Source organism: Haplochromis burtoni, unplaced genomic scaffold, assembly GCF_018398535.1.
Source record: "Haplochromis burtoni strain Fernald_Lab_line unplaced genomic scaffold, NCSU_Asbu1 Contig_127, whole genome shotgun sequence".
In the NCBI taxonomy this organism is placed as follows: Eukaryota; Metazoa; Chordata; class Actinopteri; order Cichliformes; family Cichlidae; genus Haplochromis; species Haplochromis burtoni.
Genome location: NW_024582488.1, coordinates 604931 through 621490, shown reverse-complemented (window position 1 = coordinate 621490; position 16560 = coordinate 604931). Strand labels below are relative to the sequence as shown.

The following is a 16560-nucleotide window of genomic DNA, read 5'->3' as shown; positions in this document are numbered from 1 at the left end:
GATTTTCTAACGATTAATCGTGCAGCCCTAACAAAAAGGCTATTTTACTAACAATCAAAAAAGTAAATCATAGCAATTCACGATAGTCCAACATACTCGGTTTATGAAGCACTCAAAACCATGCCAGTTCCCCAAAGAGCAGAGAAAGCAGGCTTAGTTCCTATTACTTATTTATCAGTTTCTGATTAAGTAGAAACACTTGTGAGTTTTGAGAGAGAGCAAAAATGAATTACTATGCAAATAGAATGTAATGTTTCCTCCTTTTTTATGTGGTTTATTGCAGTGTTCATGCTACTGTGCTATCGCTTCTCTCTCATGTGTGTCAGGTACTCTGTTTAATCATCAGCCTTGCAAAGAATTCATTATTTCTTGGACAGCAGGAAATATAAGACAGTTTAATGTCTGGACTGATTAGATTGAACCTCTACCGTGAAATCAGTTACTATTTACTGAAAAAAAAAAACGCTGACAGAAAGACATGGAGAAGCATGGAAATATTGCCGTGCTGTACACTCGTAGACAAAGAAATAGGAAGAATCTACACTGCACTACATTTTTAAGGGCAGTGCAGTGAAAAGACAGCAACAAAAAAGCCTCAGAAATCCATTTTTGCCTGGCAAAAATGAACAGCCGGCAACATTACCAAATTAACTATCAGGACATCTTATCAATTTGCTTCACCTCCATCGCACCAGAGGAAGAAGGCAGCCTGCGAAAAGAAAAGCAGTATGAATTGAGGTCAGAGGTTCAAGAATACCCATGGGCTCAACATTAGAGTGATAAAGAGGGTCTAGAAAGAGCTACAGCCGATGTAGCTTATAAAAATTTAAGACTTTCCCCCCTTTTTTGGTAGCAGAATAGAGTTATTCATTTCATCTTAGTTGCACAATGTTCACAAATCATCAGTCACCAAACACCAACAGCGATGTTAAAATCCTGGATTGATGCAGAAAATGGTTATCTGCTGACTTTTGCAGGCTACGTTCACACAAGTCCTTAGTTGTCTTTTTAGAATTAACCACAAAGATTGAGTTTTCTCCTCAGAGTCCTTTGAGAAATACTGCGAGCCAAATTGTGGATTCATTCCTCGCCATGACTGCAGCACTGGGCAGGAATGAATGAGAAAACAGGGAAAAGGAAACACACAAACACTGACAAACAGAAGTAGAGACGTACAGAATGCAAAGTGAACAGGAGTGCAGAAAAAAAGCCATTTTTGACATATTTGGCATGCACAATCTTTTTGGGGGAAAAGCAATAACTGTACACCTTTGAATGAGAAGATGGGAAAGAGGGAGATGTGGGAAAAATGGAATCTGAAACCCAGAAAGAGTTTTCAAAAAAATCTCAGAGAACCACGCTACTTCCAGTATTTGATACTGCAGGTGATCTACTATACAAAAATAGTGTTTGATGATTCAGGCTGATCTGATTTTGCTGATCTGATTAGAGAAGAAAGGGTACATTTAGCTAATGAAGCCTCTAACCTGGTGAAGCATTAAACTAATGAAACAGCCCTGCCCTGAATACAGGATGCTTGATTCTACAACAAAACAATTGAGGACCACTCTCTCCAAACACTGCTGCGAGCCTGGCTGCCTGCTTCTGAGTCAGCCAATGAGGGGAGCACCGTCTGATCTAAACTACAGAGCACGGACTGATTGGCTGACTGCTGAGGAGACTGGCAGCAGGCCTGCTGAGAGCACTGAGAGGAGAGCAGGTGTGTATGTGTGGGGTGAGTTTACTGCGGGAGGGGAGCTGGTAGGTGGTCAAAACGTAGAAAACACAGTGTGGAATCGTAAGAGCTCTGTGCTCCACCAAAAGCTCAGTGTTGGGGTGGAAGACAGTAAAGTAATTACTCGTGGAAGACACTCGACAAACATAAATACTGAGCGTCATGCTGCAACCACTTGTAGGATAGTGTTTGTTCATAAAGCTTGAGCATGCAGAGGATTACAGACGCACTGTTTTTTCCTGTTTGTTGCAAGTCTCTCTACGTCAGGACGGTAATCATAAAATCACGTGCCCTGATTAAAAACCCTATCGCTGGCACTCACAGGCCAAAGTTCATGCAAAAAAGCTTTTTCATGATTGCATTTGGGCCAAATGTGAAGCAGTAATATACAGATATAGTGACCTTGGCCTTTTTTGTCCTTTTGCTGTGTGAAACACCTCCAAATACAGCCTGTGGGTTTTGCCTTTTTTGTTGCCTGAAATGATCCATCAGCTCACATTTGCTAGCAGAATATAAAATACAGTTAGATATCTTTATATTTTTAACTTGCGAATAGTAAAAGTAAAAGTAAAACTTTATTTATACAGCACCTTTCAAGATAAAAATCACAAAGTGCTTCAAAGAAGCTAAAACCTAAAAATAAAAATCAACTAAAAGCAAGTTTAAAAAGATGGGTTTTAGCTGTTTTTTTAAAAGCGACCACTGAGTCCACAGATCTCAGGCTCAAAGGGAGAGAGTTCCACAATCTGGGGGCCACAGTTCCAGAAGCTTTGTCGCCTTTTGTTTTCAGCCTCGTGTGCTGGACAGCAAGCAAGCCCTGGTCACATGACCTCAGGGACCAAGGTTTGTACTGTCAATTTTTTTCCTCTTAGAATAAAAATATCAATATTTAATATATATAATTACTAAATTACTGTGGATAAAAGGCTTCCTGACAGGTGTTAATCCTTATAAAAGCTTTATTTGATAGTTTTAGACCTAGGAGGCCTTTCTATGTCCTTTTCTCTCCTCTGACAGAATGATACCTCCTCCTGTTTTAAAAAGTGAAGAATAGTTTTCCTTTATCTTCTTAGCAAAACTGTTCAGCCAGAGAACATGTCAGTTAATTTTCACATTTCATTTTTTATAGATCCTTGCAATGCTAAATGAGGAATGCAGAGTTACATTTAGGCCAAGGGATTAATTTTATGAGAAAAGAAATCACTAAATATGTTATTTTGATGAAGAGAGATGAGTTTTTAGAGGTTTAATCGATGCCCAGAGAAGGACTGTTAGAAGAAGCCAGGTACAATCTGTCCAAGTAAAATGCTCATTTTAATGAGGAATATTTTAAAACAAATGACTCTTTTTTTCTCTAAATAAATGACCATTAAAAGTGTTTCATCACATGCATCACTTATACCTGCATGAGTGATGTGAATAAAATTTGTAGTAAACTACTTTGCAGCTGTGTTAGCCTTCTCCTTTTACACACAACACAGATCTTTACACCTGTGCGTCGTGAAAAACATCTCTGTTGTTCAGTATGTTGACAATTATCCTGAAACATTTAATGGTCGCTGTATTTAGTGGACAGACGTCTTTGGACAAAGAGAATGCAACTGCATCATCTTTGCGAGCTGAATGAACACAACGATGAGGCTCAGGTTCATGGATGTCTGAGTTGTTGGATGATTTGCACTGTTTTTCTTGGCCTTCATGCATTAACTATACTGCAGTTTGTAGTGTCTTTTCCTGCAGATAAATAAGTTAGTGGTGCTGCTTGGTGGTACAGACATGCATGACTTCTTTATCTATGATTTCTTCATGGGTAACATCGCTTCCCAATCCAATCAAAGTATTTCCAAACAACGGATGATGATCCATTTTGAGGGATCAGCTCTTCACCTTCTGCTGAGCCCGACATCTGAATTTTGTTGTATATGTATCGTTTAACGTAGTTTTACTTAGATGACATCCAGGAAACGTAACGGTGCGCAGTGCAGGGAACAATTCATTTCAATTCAATTCAGTTTTATTTATATAGCACCAAATCAAAACAACAGTTGTCCCAGTGTGCTTTGTATTCTAAGGTAAAGACCCCACAATGATACAAAGAAAACAGAACAGAACAGTCGACACATGCAGACAAACACTCCTGATTTAAAGAGAGCTTGATTTGCTTTTGGCATGCACTGTAAACATCTCTAGATCATGCTCATTTAGTTGTGGGAAACCAAGATTGGGATTGATTCACTGTGCAGCCCTAGATTATATAATAGATATACAACATCTCTAAATTGTCAACATATAAAGTTTTGACAAGTTTCTTTGACATTGCATTTCTGATACGGCAAAAACTACATGTTAGATATTTTACCTCCATTTTCTACATTTTGCTCTAGCTAATACCTGACTGGTTGTTTGGATGTATGTAATCACATATATCCAAGAAGTCACAGGTCATGCTTGATGTCAACTCATATTTAGAGAGTTAAGCTTGAGACTTGTTCATGCCAGTAATGGTAAATGGCCTGTATTTGTATAGCGCTTTTACTAGTCCCACCTAGGGACCCCAAAGCGCTTTACACACCCAGTCATCCACCCATTCACACTGGTGGAGGCAGCTACAGTTGTAGCCACAGCTGCCCTGGGGCAGACTGACAGAAGCGAGGCTGCCATATTGCGCCATCGGCCCTTCTGGCCAACACCAGTAGGCGGTAGGTGAAGTGTCTTGCCCAAGGACACAACGACCAAGACTGTCCGAGCCGGGGCTCGAACCAGCAACCTTCCGATTACAAGGCGAACAAGACGAACTCCCAACTCCTGAGCCACGGTCGCCTTCTCCTGCTTGGATTTTCATGGCATACACCGATATAGCTTAACAAATATTTGATGTTTTGCCATTAAACTTTTACAGCCATTCATGGTCCTCAGAGGATCAATCCTGTGAGGAGAGATCTGGTTTCCCTCGAGTGCCACCGTGACGTTTTGAGTGTTTTTACAAGTATTAGGTAGATTGAGGGCCCTCATTAAGAAGACCTGCACTGCTTTAGGTGAACATTTAATGCCATTATCAGGTCAAAATTAGTTTTCCCAACAACATTTCTGCAAAGACAGATAATATTCCTCGCAGCCTTCACCAAATAATTACAGGAATAAATTAAACATAAAGCTCCAAAATCAGCCCTACTCAGATCACCCGCATCTTTATAATCAACGCATACCAATGCACTATTTTATTGACAGGCAAACTTCAGCACTTCTGTTGTTCCAAGATAATCTTCTCACTCAAATCGCTGCCTTACAGTTTTTCCACACAACACTGCAGGTGATCGTGCTGTGTAGTTCCCAGCAGTGTAAAATCCCCTGCTGAACACTGTCTGTTATTCCCCTTTTATTTCCGTCACAGCACATCGTTGCTTTAATGATGCAGCCCTCACTCTGTTTTTCATTTTTCCAATTGGTAAAACACACTTGACGCTAAATTTGTTTTCACACCCAGATTTACAACAGCTAAACTTTTATGTGGTCGTCTGAAACGTTTTTATGAATGAGAAGCCGAACAGACAGTATTATATCTGTGTTTAATAGTTAAATGTTGGTGCTTTGGAACAATCCTTCTCAAAATAACCTTAAAAATCAATCTGAAAATGTTATTTTCTGAGGTCCAAATCCAAGCGTTGTTAGTGAACAGCTATCCCTGTGAACTAGCTGATTTCCCCTCTTAGTTCTGCCTGTACTGATGTCTCTGTACTGCTGCTAAAGCACGGGGTAGTTACGCCAAAAACAGCACAATCAACCTTGGAATCAGTGAAGTGCTATACCAGCTGAATGTGTACACACCCTCTTAACTGGTACTACTAACAGCATTTTTAAGCGAATGAATCAGCTTTGTGTCTAAAAGAGGTTTATTGAACTATTACCAAGTACATAGGCAATGGAACTGCATTAATGAAAAGCAATTAGCAACATTCTCAGTAAAAACAGCATGGCCCAAATCAATTTAGAGCAGTTTATTCCGCGTGCCCAAGGCTTTGTGTTTAATCCACTGCCAAAGCTCCTGCACCCTCTGCTTGTTGCAGATTTTCAGCTGCTTGTACTTCTGTGGGCTATTCAGCAGGCTGACAACAACTACAGGAGTTTAGTGGAAGTTATTCTGTAATCCCCAGAGAGAGAACAAACTCTCGCCAAGCATACAAATGACACGGCATACTGAGAATATTCCGTTTTGTGTGTGTTTTAAAATTAACTCATGCTTCCTGTTTCATTAAACAGCGCAAAAGAACCAAACCTTTTGACTCTCCTTAAAGGTAAAAGCCCTGCTGTGCTAAAACATGAATTCATAAACTATAAATTTCAGTCAAGATATTTAAACAGAACAGGAAATTAAAGGAGATGAGAATAAATTGCTCTTAGATGTGCAGCAGGCACAGGCACATATGTGGAAACCAGCTGGACACATGTGACCACCACCATCGTTTTCCTGCTGTTAAGTCAATCGAAAAGTTAAATTCATTTTCTCTACACTCTTAAATGCTAATACAGCAATAGACTTCTGCTAAAATGAATCCCTTATCCTGCATCAAAAATGAATTTGGCACACATCTGCTCACGTGCCTCGTCAATTTAAATATCACAGACACATCTGACCGCCTGAAAGGTTTCTGCCAGAGGAGCTGCGGCAGAATTTAATGTCGCACATGACTCATTCAGCACTATACAGCCACTATAACAGTGCTAACTGTGTGGCGTGGTGGCACAGACAGAAGAGGCCTGTTATAGGTTCGCTTTCTCCTTCTGTGTGAAGGGAGGAAAGGGAGTCATTTCCAACTTGTGATGTTGGAAAGTAATGCAAGTAATGTGTTTATATTTACAGCGGCAGGAAAGCACTGAATCATATTCAACTTTGTTTACATATGGATATAAATGATTTAGCCAACCTTGATTTGTGGACATAACTGAGCAGGAAAAAAACAATGTTCACTCATAACATTTGCCTGGTTCTTACTTGTATAGCTCAGCTGATTTAACAGTTTAAAAAATGTAAAATCCCTGGAGCACAGACCTGGCATGGGGGGTCGGCTTTGGCCTAACAGACCACCAGGCTTAAATATACTGGCAGAAACTGTGACATGTAAATACTCCTGGTAGAAGAGTATAACTGACTGTACAGCTCACAGACCGAATCTGGACTAAAGTCACTGAGCCGGTAGAGATCATAAATCACTGTTCAGTCAGGTTTCAGACAGATGTAGACACAGACAATGCAGGCTTATTATCCAGGACTCCACTCAAAACTCCCTATAGCTTCCCATATAGACACGGCACATCAAAACATGCACGCACACACACAGGATGGTCAGCACGGATCTCACACCATCCACTGGGCACGAAGAGAAAAATGCTGTTTTATGGGCCAAGTGCAGACGTCAAGGGCATTGTACTTTTGATTTACGGTGGCCCTGTGGCCCGATTATGATGTATTGCAGAGGCACAGTGTTTTACATTGTGATGAATACTGTTGGGTGCAGGACCAGATAAATTCTAAAGACACTTTAGGGTGTGCTACATGCCAGGTGCTCAGCCTCGAAGGTTGCCAAGGAGAAACCAAACCATTATTTATAGAAATACCGGGGGTTTTTTCCCCCTCTCCCCACCCTACCCTTTTTTTCGAAAGCCATGAGCCAAATAGTGGTGTTATATGAAAGTAGAAACTTATAAGTCCACATGGAAAACTGCAATGTATGATTTAAAAAAAAAAAAATCACCCCCTCCTAACTTCTCCCACAAAGAAATCAGAGGGGATTTATCACGGCCAGCTGTGGTTTCCATTCCAATTTATGTAGCAGCTCGTGGCAATTTGGAGTACAGACATGTACACAAAACGTAGAGGAAAGTCTCAAACTCACCACCTGGTTGTCCTTCTCGTGCCTCTTTCATTTTTCAATTCATTTTTACTTGTGCACTACCATTTTTTAATATCCCTTTAAAAACCTTCCCTGTTTTTCTCGCTAAGGTTGCACGAACACAAACAAATGTATCTGTGTGCACGTTGGACACAGAGGTGACAGAAACACACGAGGTAGAAGAACCTTCATGTGTTGTGCACTGGAGAGATGGAGCGGTGGCTTTGGAACAGTGGCTTCATCGTAAATCTAAATAACAAAATATCTGAATGCTAAACACATGACTAGCACTGATTGCACAGCACAGAAATCAGTTTAGATGGATCGTAAATCAAACATCACAGGCAAGGTGAGGCTGCGGTGAACCGTAAGCACCGGGTTCTTGTGACATATGTGCTCAGTAATGCATAGGCGCTCGTAGTCTGCTTATGTGGAGGAATGAAGCTTTGTTGTCAGAAGGAGATAATAACTGTGCTTCCACTTCAGTGTCATAACGCTGTAATCCTCTTAAGGCTTGGGTAGTAGATGATCTTCAGACAAAAGAAGCCTTGCTAGGGACAAGCATCATACCTTAGCCTCATCGCTGTTTTCTCTCTCATGGGGCCAGAAGAGACGTAAAAACATACAAAACATAATTCATATGTTCTGTAATATAAACATGTTTATATACTGCAGCGGCTAATGGGCAGCGACAGAAGACACAAAGCAAACATACATTGAAGATAATCTCCTTTTTCCTAAACAGAGAGAAAATCCCTACAGCCGAACGAGCCTGACAGACACGAGTAGGGATGGGTATTGTTTAGGTTTGATCCGATACCGGTGCCAAACCGGTGCTGGTGCTTAAACAGTGCTCGAACCGGTGCTTAAAGAATGGAGAACACAAACTTTGTCCAAAAACCTCTCATGTTTAACTGTTTTCCACTTTTTCTTTGGTCATTTTAGCCTTTTTGGCCAGGGTGAAGGGAGTATCTGCCATCAAACAAGAAGACAGCCGCATGTAGCTATGTGATGTTTGCTAGTTCACCTTACATGCATTAATGTAATAACGTGGTTAGCCTACTCAACGTAAATTACACACGAACAACATAAGCTACTCACGCAGAGAAGAACAGCTGCTGCTGCATCATCATCCTCATCATTTCTGCTACACTGGCAGGGCTAGGGGCCAGGACTCTCCTCTTCGGGTTCTTGGGGGATGTTGCTAACTCCGGGTCGATAACAGGCACCACACCCGCAGTAGATGTGCTCGGTGTGAGGTCTCGCAGCAAGCTATCAAATACGGCGCATTTCTCGGCTTTTAACAAAACGCTATGCGTCGCCAGGTGTTTCATCAGATTCGAGGTGTTACCTCCTTTGACAGTATCACAGTATCAGCTTAAAGCACTTGTTGCTGCTGAGTTTGCATCTTTTGCTGTGAAGTACAGCCAGACTTTTGACCGCTTCGCCTTGGGCATTTTTAATCTGTAGCTCTGCTCTAAAAGAACGTACGTACCTGGGCCCGCCTACTATCCTCGGAAACGTAAAATGATTGGCTAGAATCTAAAGTGTATCACAGCTCAGGAAAAAAAAGCACCGAAATAAAGCACCGAAATGTGCGCTGCTTTTCGGTCTGGTTACTACCGTTTATGACAGAACCGGTGCCATGATGGCACCGGATACCGGTACCCATCCCTACCTACGAGTCATACTTGGAAGAGAGTCTGTGACTCTGTGTAGGCCAATATCAGGCATTAGACGGGGATATACCATATCCTGAGGAAACACATCCGTATTCTATATGATGGTCCTGCACCAACCTCCAAAACAGACCCCTAATTTCCAGCCTTGGCATAAGGACTTGATTACCTTACTCTTGCAGTATTTAAAAAACATAAATAACTACAAATCACATTTGTAGACGTTCAATAGCCAATTTACCAGCTGTGTAAAAATTACCTGTAAGATAGCAAGAAGCAGACATACCAAACAGAGTGTTTTTGCGTGTTTTGGGTAGCTCAGCCGCTGACTCCGTTCATAATTTATCAGGATCATATTTGGCCTCAGGATAACACAGATTTTCTGCTCAAGATTATAAACTTGCAACTCCTGCAGATTCATCTTTGCATCAGTTTGTGCAGTATGGGTGAATATGCAACTGATGTGTCTCTGAAATGATGCTGTAAGCAATAACTGTGACTCCTGCATTTCTTTCTCTAACTTTAACCATAAAATTTTGTCGTAACCATTAATCTTCTTCCAGCCCAAGTATAAATGCCTTTACTATATAATGAAATAAGTAAGAATACTTAAAAAACAAAATTAATTATGAATCTTCTTGTAGGGAAAACACTTTCAATAGGTACTAAATATGTATTTGCAAACTCCAGGAGGACATCTTCTACTCATAACAGCACTCAAGTTATATAGACTGTCATGTGCTTCCTTTAAATACAACTAATACAGTAACCAGGTCAGCCTCCTTTTGTCGCAGACTGGTTCTGAGGTGAAAGGTTACCCCTGATCTCAGATCATCCCTGGCATTAGTGATGATATTCAACAGGATCACTAAAAACATCCCATCTGCCTATCTGCATGTGCTGTATGAAGCCCTCTGGGATTCAGAGCACGGTAGCTCCAAATCTACCCCAACACACACACACACACACACACACACACACACACACAAAGACAGTTCCAAAGCAGGGAGAGATTAAACCAGACATAGACCTATAACACCACATAATCTGTTGTTTAAAAGAATTTCAGCATATCAAATCAGGACAGTGTCAACATTCTCTCCAGGATGGAATTTGATAAAAAAAAGATTATATCAGCTAAACTGAATATTACATTTAGATACAATGATGATGCTTGTGCCAGCAAAAGGATAAATTTATGAATATGGTTTCTATTGTCAAAGGATTAGGGTGGATATGACAATCCGGAAAGGAAACAGGAAGGAAAAGGAACATGGAGTAAAAGCTTTTCATGTAGACTGGCCCGCAGCTACAGGGAAGTGACATGAATCATATTGTAAAGGATGAATGGTCACATGTTCTAGCAGACACACACAAATACACACACATGCCATTAGGCCTTGACAGAAAAAAAAATACCCTGGCCCATTGGGTTGAAATCTCACATTAATCCTTACTCAACCTTCCAGCCATTAAACACCACTCTGCATCACACACACACGCGCGCACATACACACAGACTCCGTGGCGACTGCCCCGTCACCTCACCATGGTGACACACAGATCTGTTTGGACACCATGAAATTTCTCCTCCTCCTCTTTCACAAACACACACAGCTACTCCTCTGCACTGCCATATACAGTCATCTATAAAGTCATATAAAGCCCTCTGTGCCATAGTGAGATCGACTTTTAATGTGGCACAGAGGAACACAGGAGTAGATAAGCAGTCATCATTACAGTATTAAAGAAAACGCTGTTTCTTAATGATGTCTATTAGGAGGAAAACATCAACACACATTTGGACAAATGAGGAACAGGTTGCACTCTGAGAAGGTTTCATTTGGAAGATCTGATGACTGTCTCCTTTTTCCTCCCATCCGCTTCTTTTCCTGCACAGGGCTTCATGGTGCTGATACTGACTTTAGCTCCACATCGAGCTGATGTTATATCAACTGCAACTAATTAGGTTTCCAGTTATAATCTCTCAGTTGCCTAGCTCTGATAGATTAGGTCTTGATATATATTTTGCTTAAGAGAAGTGGGATAAAACCAAGATGAAAGATTTTCACTTTTTTACTTTAAATTTTAATTAGCTTGTTTCAAGCACTTGCTTTTGTGATATTTTTTCACTAATGAGTTGATCTGCTTGCTTCTGTATCAAGATGTTGCTCGACTAATTGCTTTAGAGATGCCTCCTAAAAACTGGTCTCTATTCAACCCACATGTTTTTTCAAACACATTTTATGAGCAAGCACATTATAAAACCAAATTGTGATGAAGTGTAAAAATCATACTCAGTGATGGAGAAATAAAAATCTTGATTTTCACTCTGTTCGATGTGTCCCCCCAAAAAAGCTTCAGTGGGTTTTAAATAATGTTATAAGGTATACTGTGCTCTTCAATCAATGCTCATGTGTGTCTGTAACAAATAAGACTATTTGTGTCATCTCTGTTGATCCCTCAGTGGTTAGTGAAGCTCTTACAAAATGTTCTAGCTCATTTTAGGATTGTTTTCAGTCGATATCTCCCAGCGAGAGCTGGTTTTGATTCAGTAACTCTGTGTGTAAATGTGTTATATGCTTCAAAAGAAATTGACCTTTCGTTATTCTTTTTTTTTTTTTCCCGCAAAAGCACAGATGTTATCTGGAAGAATTATTTTGCAGCACATCCTTTATTACAGCTAATTAGATGATTAGGTAGAACAGCAGGAAACAAGAATTATAGACTGCCATGAGATGATATGTAAACTAAACTAGGTGCAAAGAATATAAAATACAAACTCCGTGTGATTATAGGCATGCAGGCTAATGCACATTCAGTTGTCTCATGAAGTGTTATTAGGATGGCGTATACAGTAGGAATATATTGAATTACAGCATACAGCCACATCCATCACTTGAAAAATCATTTACATGAGCTATGGAAAACAATGAGTCATGCAAAACACCTTAATCTTCCAAAACTGAACTAAAGTTCAACAGATCCTTCGTTCGTTTTGTTGACCAGCTTCCACGTTAGCGGGGAAACAAAATATATAACAGGAAAGCACCAAAAAAAAAAACAAAAAACCCACAGCGTACAGACAAAAGTGGTGGGTCACCTTCATATGACATCTACAGAGCTGTTCAGCAATGCTTTGAAGCTTGCAGCACACAGTTCTGAGCTGATGTTAATGCCACAGGAGGTTTGAGATTCGGCAGTTACTGAGTCAGCAGACTGTTGGAAAATTTCTCATACTATGTGTCTTAGCAGCCAGTGTCTCAGTACTATAACTCTGTGTGGTCTTTGACTTCATGGCTGAGTTTCTGTGTTCCTTAAACACTTCCACTTTGCAATGATGCCACTCACACTTGACTGTAGAATATCTAGTAGGAGGGAAGACATTTCATGAACTGACAGCACAATCGAATTCAGCGAGCTCTTCGGGAAAAACATTCCTTCATAAATGTTTGCAGAGGAAGACTGCATAGGTGTTTGATAAATCTGGCAATAGGACTAAAAACTGTTGAATTTAAAGTCTTGTCAGCCAAGCGACAGACTGGCCAACTGTCCAGGGCGTACTTTGCCTCTCACCTGATGGAAACTGGGATAGACCCAGTCCCCAGACCCTGCCCTGCCCTGGATGCATGGATGCATTTAAAGCCTGTTAGCTCTTCATCAAACCACCTTTAAATATTTAGTCAGCTCAAAGTTGATGTCACACCACAGAGGCACTTGATAAATGTCAGTTTGGGCATACATTGACATTTTGGAATGGGTTAGTTCATAATTGATATCACAACAATAAAAAGCATTACGCTTAAGGATTCCACAACATGATGATTGTTTGCTGAAGTTTTAGCAGTGCCGAACGGATCGTACTTCTTGAACGTTTCCCTGTCCACAGTTCAGTTCAGTTCAGGACACAAGCATTTCACTGCATGTTCACTATATGTTGTACTGTGTATGTGACAAATAAAATTTGTATTTGTAGTTTAGAATAAAATTGACCTGCCAACTAATAAAATTTTAAACACCGTGATTTCTAGAAAAAGCTTTACTTCATTAAGAATAACGTGCCAGCTCAAATGGAACTAGTATCTCTTGTAACGCAGCCACACAGCAGCTTACCAAAATGAAAGTGATTGTGCAAAGATATCAACATTTAAACACTGATTTACATTCATCAGCTGAGCCCAGCACAAAATGCACTATGACGGTGCAGAGACGGGTCAATTGTCCATTAAAAGGGATAAAAAGGTAACAGATAAACAAATCCAAATGGGCCTCTGTCTATCCATTATGGGCACTCCTGCTTTACGAGTTGCAGCAGCTCCCACATTCTTAGGCTGCTGTCATGAAACGTTTAAACTGAAGGCACACAGAGACCCATCAGCGTGCTAAATGTGTGGTGGGAACAGATTTAGAAGATTTAGAGTAATGGAATAATCACCGTGAAGGAGCACGGCGGAGCGGAGTCATGCAAGACTAGTTGTGGCGACCTTGGATTTCGTCAATACAATCAGCGATGTCTATCTCTTACAAAACAAAACCCACACAGGGCTCGGTGCCTTTCAGACAACTTGAAATCAAAACTAATCCGAGTCACGATTATAATGGATAGATTTTATACCAGCGGCAAGCGAACACTGAGGGAGCCACAGAAAACAGAATTTAGGAAAAGATCAAAACAGCGCAGGGACTTAAAGTCTTACGAAAGAAAAAGACACAAAAATGAGCTTAATACACACCCTTATCTCTCAACTGATATTGTAACCTTTGAAGTCATTTTACAGCCATTATGAACACAGCTGTGATATCTTCCACACATAATTATGGTTTATTATTTGTCCCTGGGGCAATAAGTAAATGTGTATTATGTGTATATGGCTATTGAAGTGCACGTAAATTAGTCGAGGTGTATCAGTGCTGTGCTCTGAGCACTGTGTAATTGTGCTGACACTTTGGTGAGACAGCGACAAAGTGTGCGTGTGGATGGATAAAGCATGTGGGTGGTCGCAAAGGTGAAAAGGTCAGGAGCTTAGGCTCGTCTTCACCCACGGGTCATTAAAGCAGATCTGTTTGTCTCAACCAACAAAGACTGTGGAGGAGTGAATTGAGGGCAGCCTTAACACAGAACAGAAATGGCAACAGACACACACACAGTAACATTCATATCTCTTATATCACAATTTTACCGTCTTTCTGCCGTTCTTCTCTCACTGTCACGCCCGCCGTCATCACCACCCCCTTCTCCTCTCTATCTTTGAGTGGGATTTGTGATCTAAGATCAGTACGGCTGTAATGCCCTTCTCAGTGACTGACAGATGATACGGCCTGGCCTTTGGGCCCCAGCCGGAACGGCTGCAGATCAATACCCAAGCTGGCAGCCTGTCAGCATTCACAGAGCAATGTACACACACTCGACGCACACAAGCATTCACGTGCAAGGACAGCATCAAAGCCTGTTTGAATCGGATGGCATTTGCAGGAACAGGACCTGGATGTTTGCAGCACAGCAGGAGGGGACATTCCTAGGATGCAATACCTGGCCTACAGGAGCAGCATGGCTGCAGGATGACGGAGCGATGGATTCCCATGGCTCTGTTGGGTGGATATATTAAGCAGTCTGGATAGATGAACCAGCCAAACAAAGTAAACAGGTTGGAGAAACAACCAGGAAATGGTGTATCTGTTTATGTGACAGGGTGGCTCTTTAACCTTTGTGACTGACATCTTAGTATAGAGGTTTACAGATTTGCTTAGCAACTGATGGGTTGGACCTGAACCACACAGAGACACAAATCCATCTGGGGTTGTGTCAGGAAGAGCATCCAGTGTAAAACTTTGCCAAATCAAAACATGCCGGAGTCCTACTGACAAGGTAGGAGTCGACAACAGCTTTTATTTGGAACGGACACTGTGACGTGAATAGTGACTGAAACCTTATGCTCTAGTGCCATTTACCTTTTTGGTAGAGCTCTACAAGTGGGGGGCGTGTGGTTTGAAAACAGAGTCCTGTTCTGATTTGAAAAGATCTGCAATTGGTCAACGTCTCCCGTGACAACGTACTTTAGCCATAATGGACTTTTGTTGTCTATACCAGCTTTAACGTGTATTACATATGTAAACATCATTATAACATCAGCACATAAACATTGAATCTTAGTCTCAAGTTAGCATTAGTTTGTGTATTTATGTCACTAAAATTGAATTGAAAAGTTTTAGGATTTTTTTTCTTTTTGCAGTTTTTCTTTTTTTTTGCAAGCCTGTGATTAGTTTCCAGATCTGGCTGCACTCGAGCATAAATGACCAGAAAAATTAGAACTCACTCATCCTCGCTATTATTCTAATGGGCTTTAATACAGAATTGCAGGGAAAGCGTGAGAAAGTGAAAGTGAAGGCCGTGTAATATCAGCTGTCAGGTGAAAACTAAAGCATTTGCAGTTTTTCCCAATTATATTCGTGTTACAGAGTGGATCATTATATCACATTAACAGTGTGTTCTACAATATAACATGAAACACAAGCACACACATGCAAACAGTTGCACATACATAAAAAATAAATGAAGGCTTTCAGTGAGTTAAACGAAAACCTCATCCTTTCTGAGTATATACAGTGACTCTGCTCACGTACTCCATTCTTCTAAACAGAACCAATGTACACCGACCTATGCAAATAAACTGTGTCCAAGAGGGAGTCTGTATTTCCATCTTTCTATTGTGCATTGCATCACCGATCCTTACTATATAAATAAATATGAGAGACGTATAAATAATGCAGTCACAGATTTGACAGTCGGAGTAGCACCATCACCTCCACGCTCGACGTGTCTGCTAACTCCCACTCGCTCAACCTTGTTGTGATATATCGTCTTCCAGAGTCAATCAATAGCCAATTAAAGACACAAGGTCTCCGGTGGCCACGGGTGCATGTGGCGCTGTTTGACTATGGAGATAAATATGTAAATGGTTGACAGGCAGGATATCAAGTCAGTATGTTCCAATGAGAAGAACAGGGAGGCTAACAATAACACTCCTCACACAAACACACACATACACGTACGTGTGTGCAGCACTACTCCAGTGTGGTATCTAAGGTGCAAACCCACTAACACTCATAGGGAACCAAAGGACTAGATCCCCTCAGGATGGCAGGTTGTAAGATGTGCTGTCCTTATCCATTGATGCAACTTAATGAACTGCTAGCTGCAGGGTACATCATTCAGTCTCTCTCTCACACACACACACACACACACACACACACACACACA

At 40.9% G+C, this 16560-nt stretch overlaps 1 protein-coding gene across 2 annotated transcripts in view; it reads right to left on the bottom strand.

Moving 5' to 3' along the window:
• Positions 1 to 16560, bottom strand: part of tspan9a (tetraspanin 9a) — a 192921-nt gene that overhangs the window by 126872 nt on the left and 49489 nt on the right. The gene's annotated exons all lie outside the window — the stretch shown is intronic.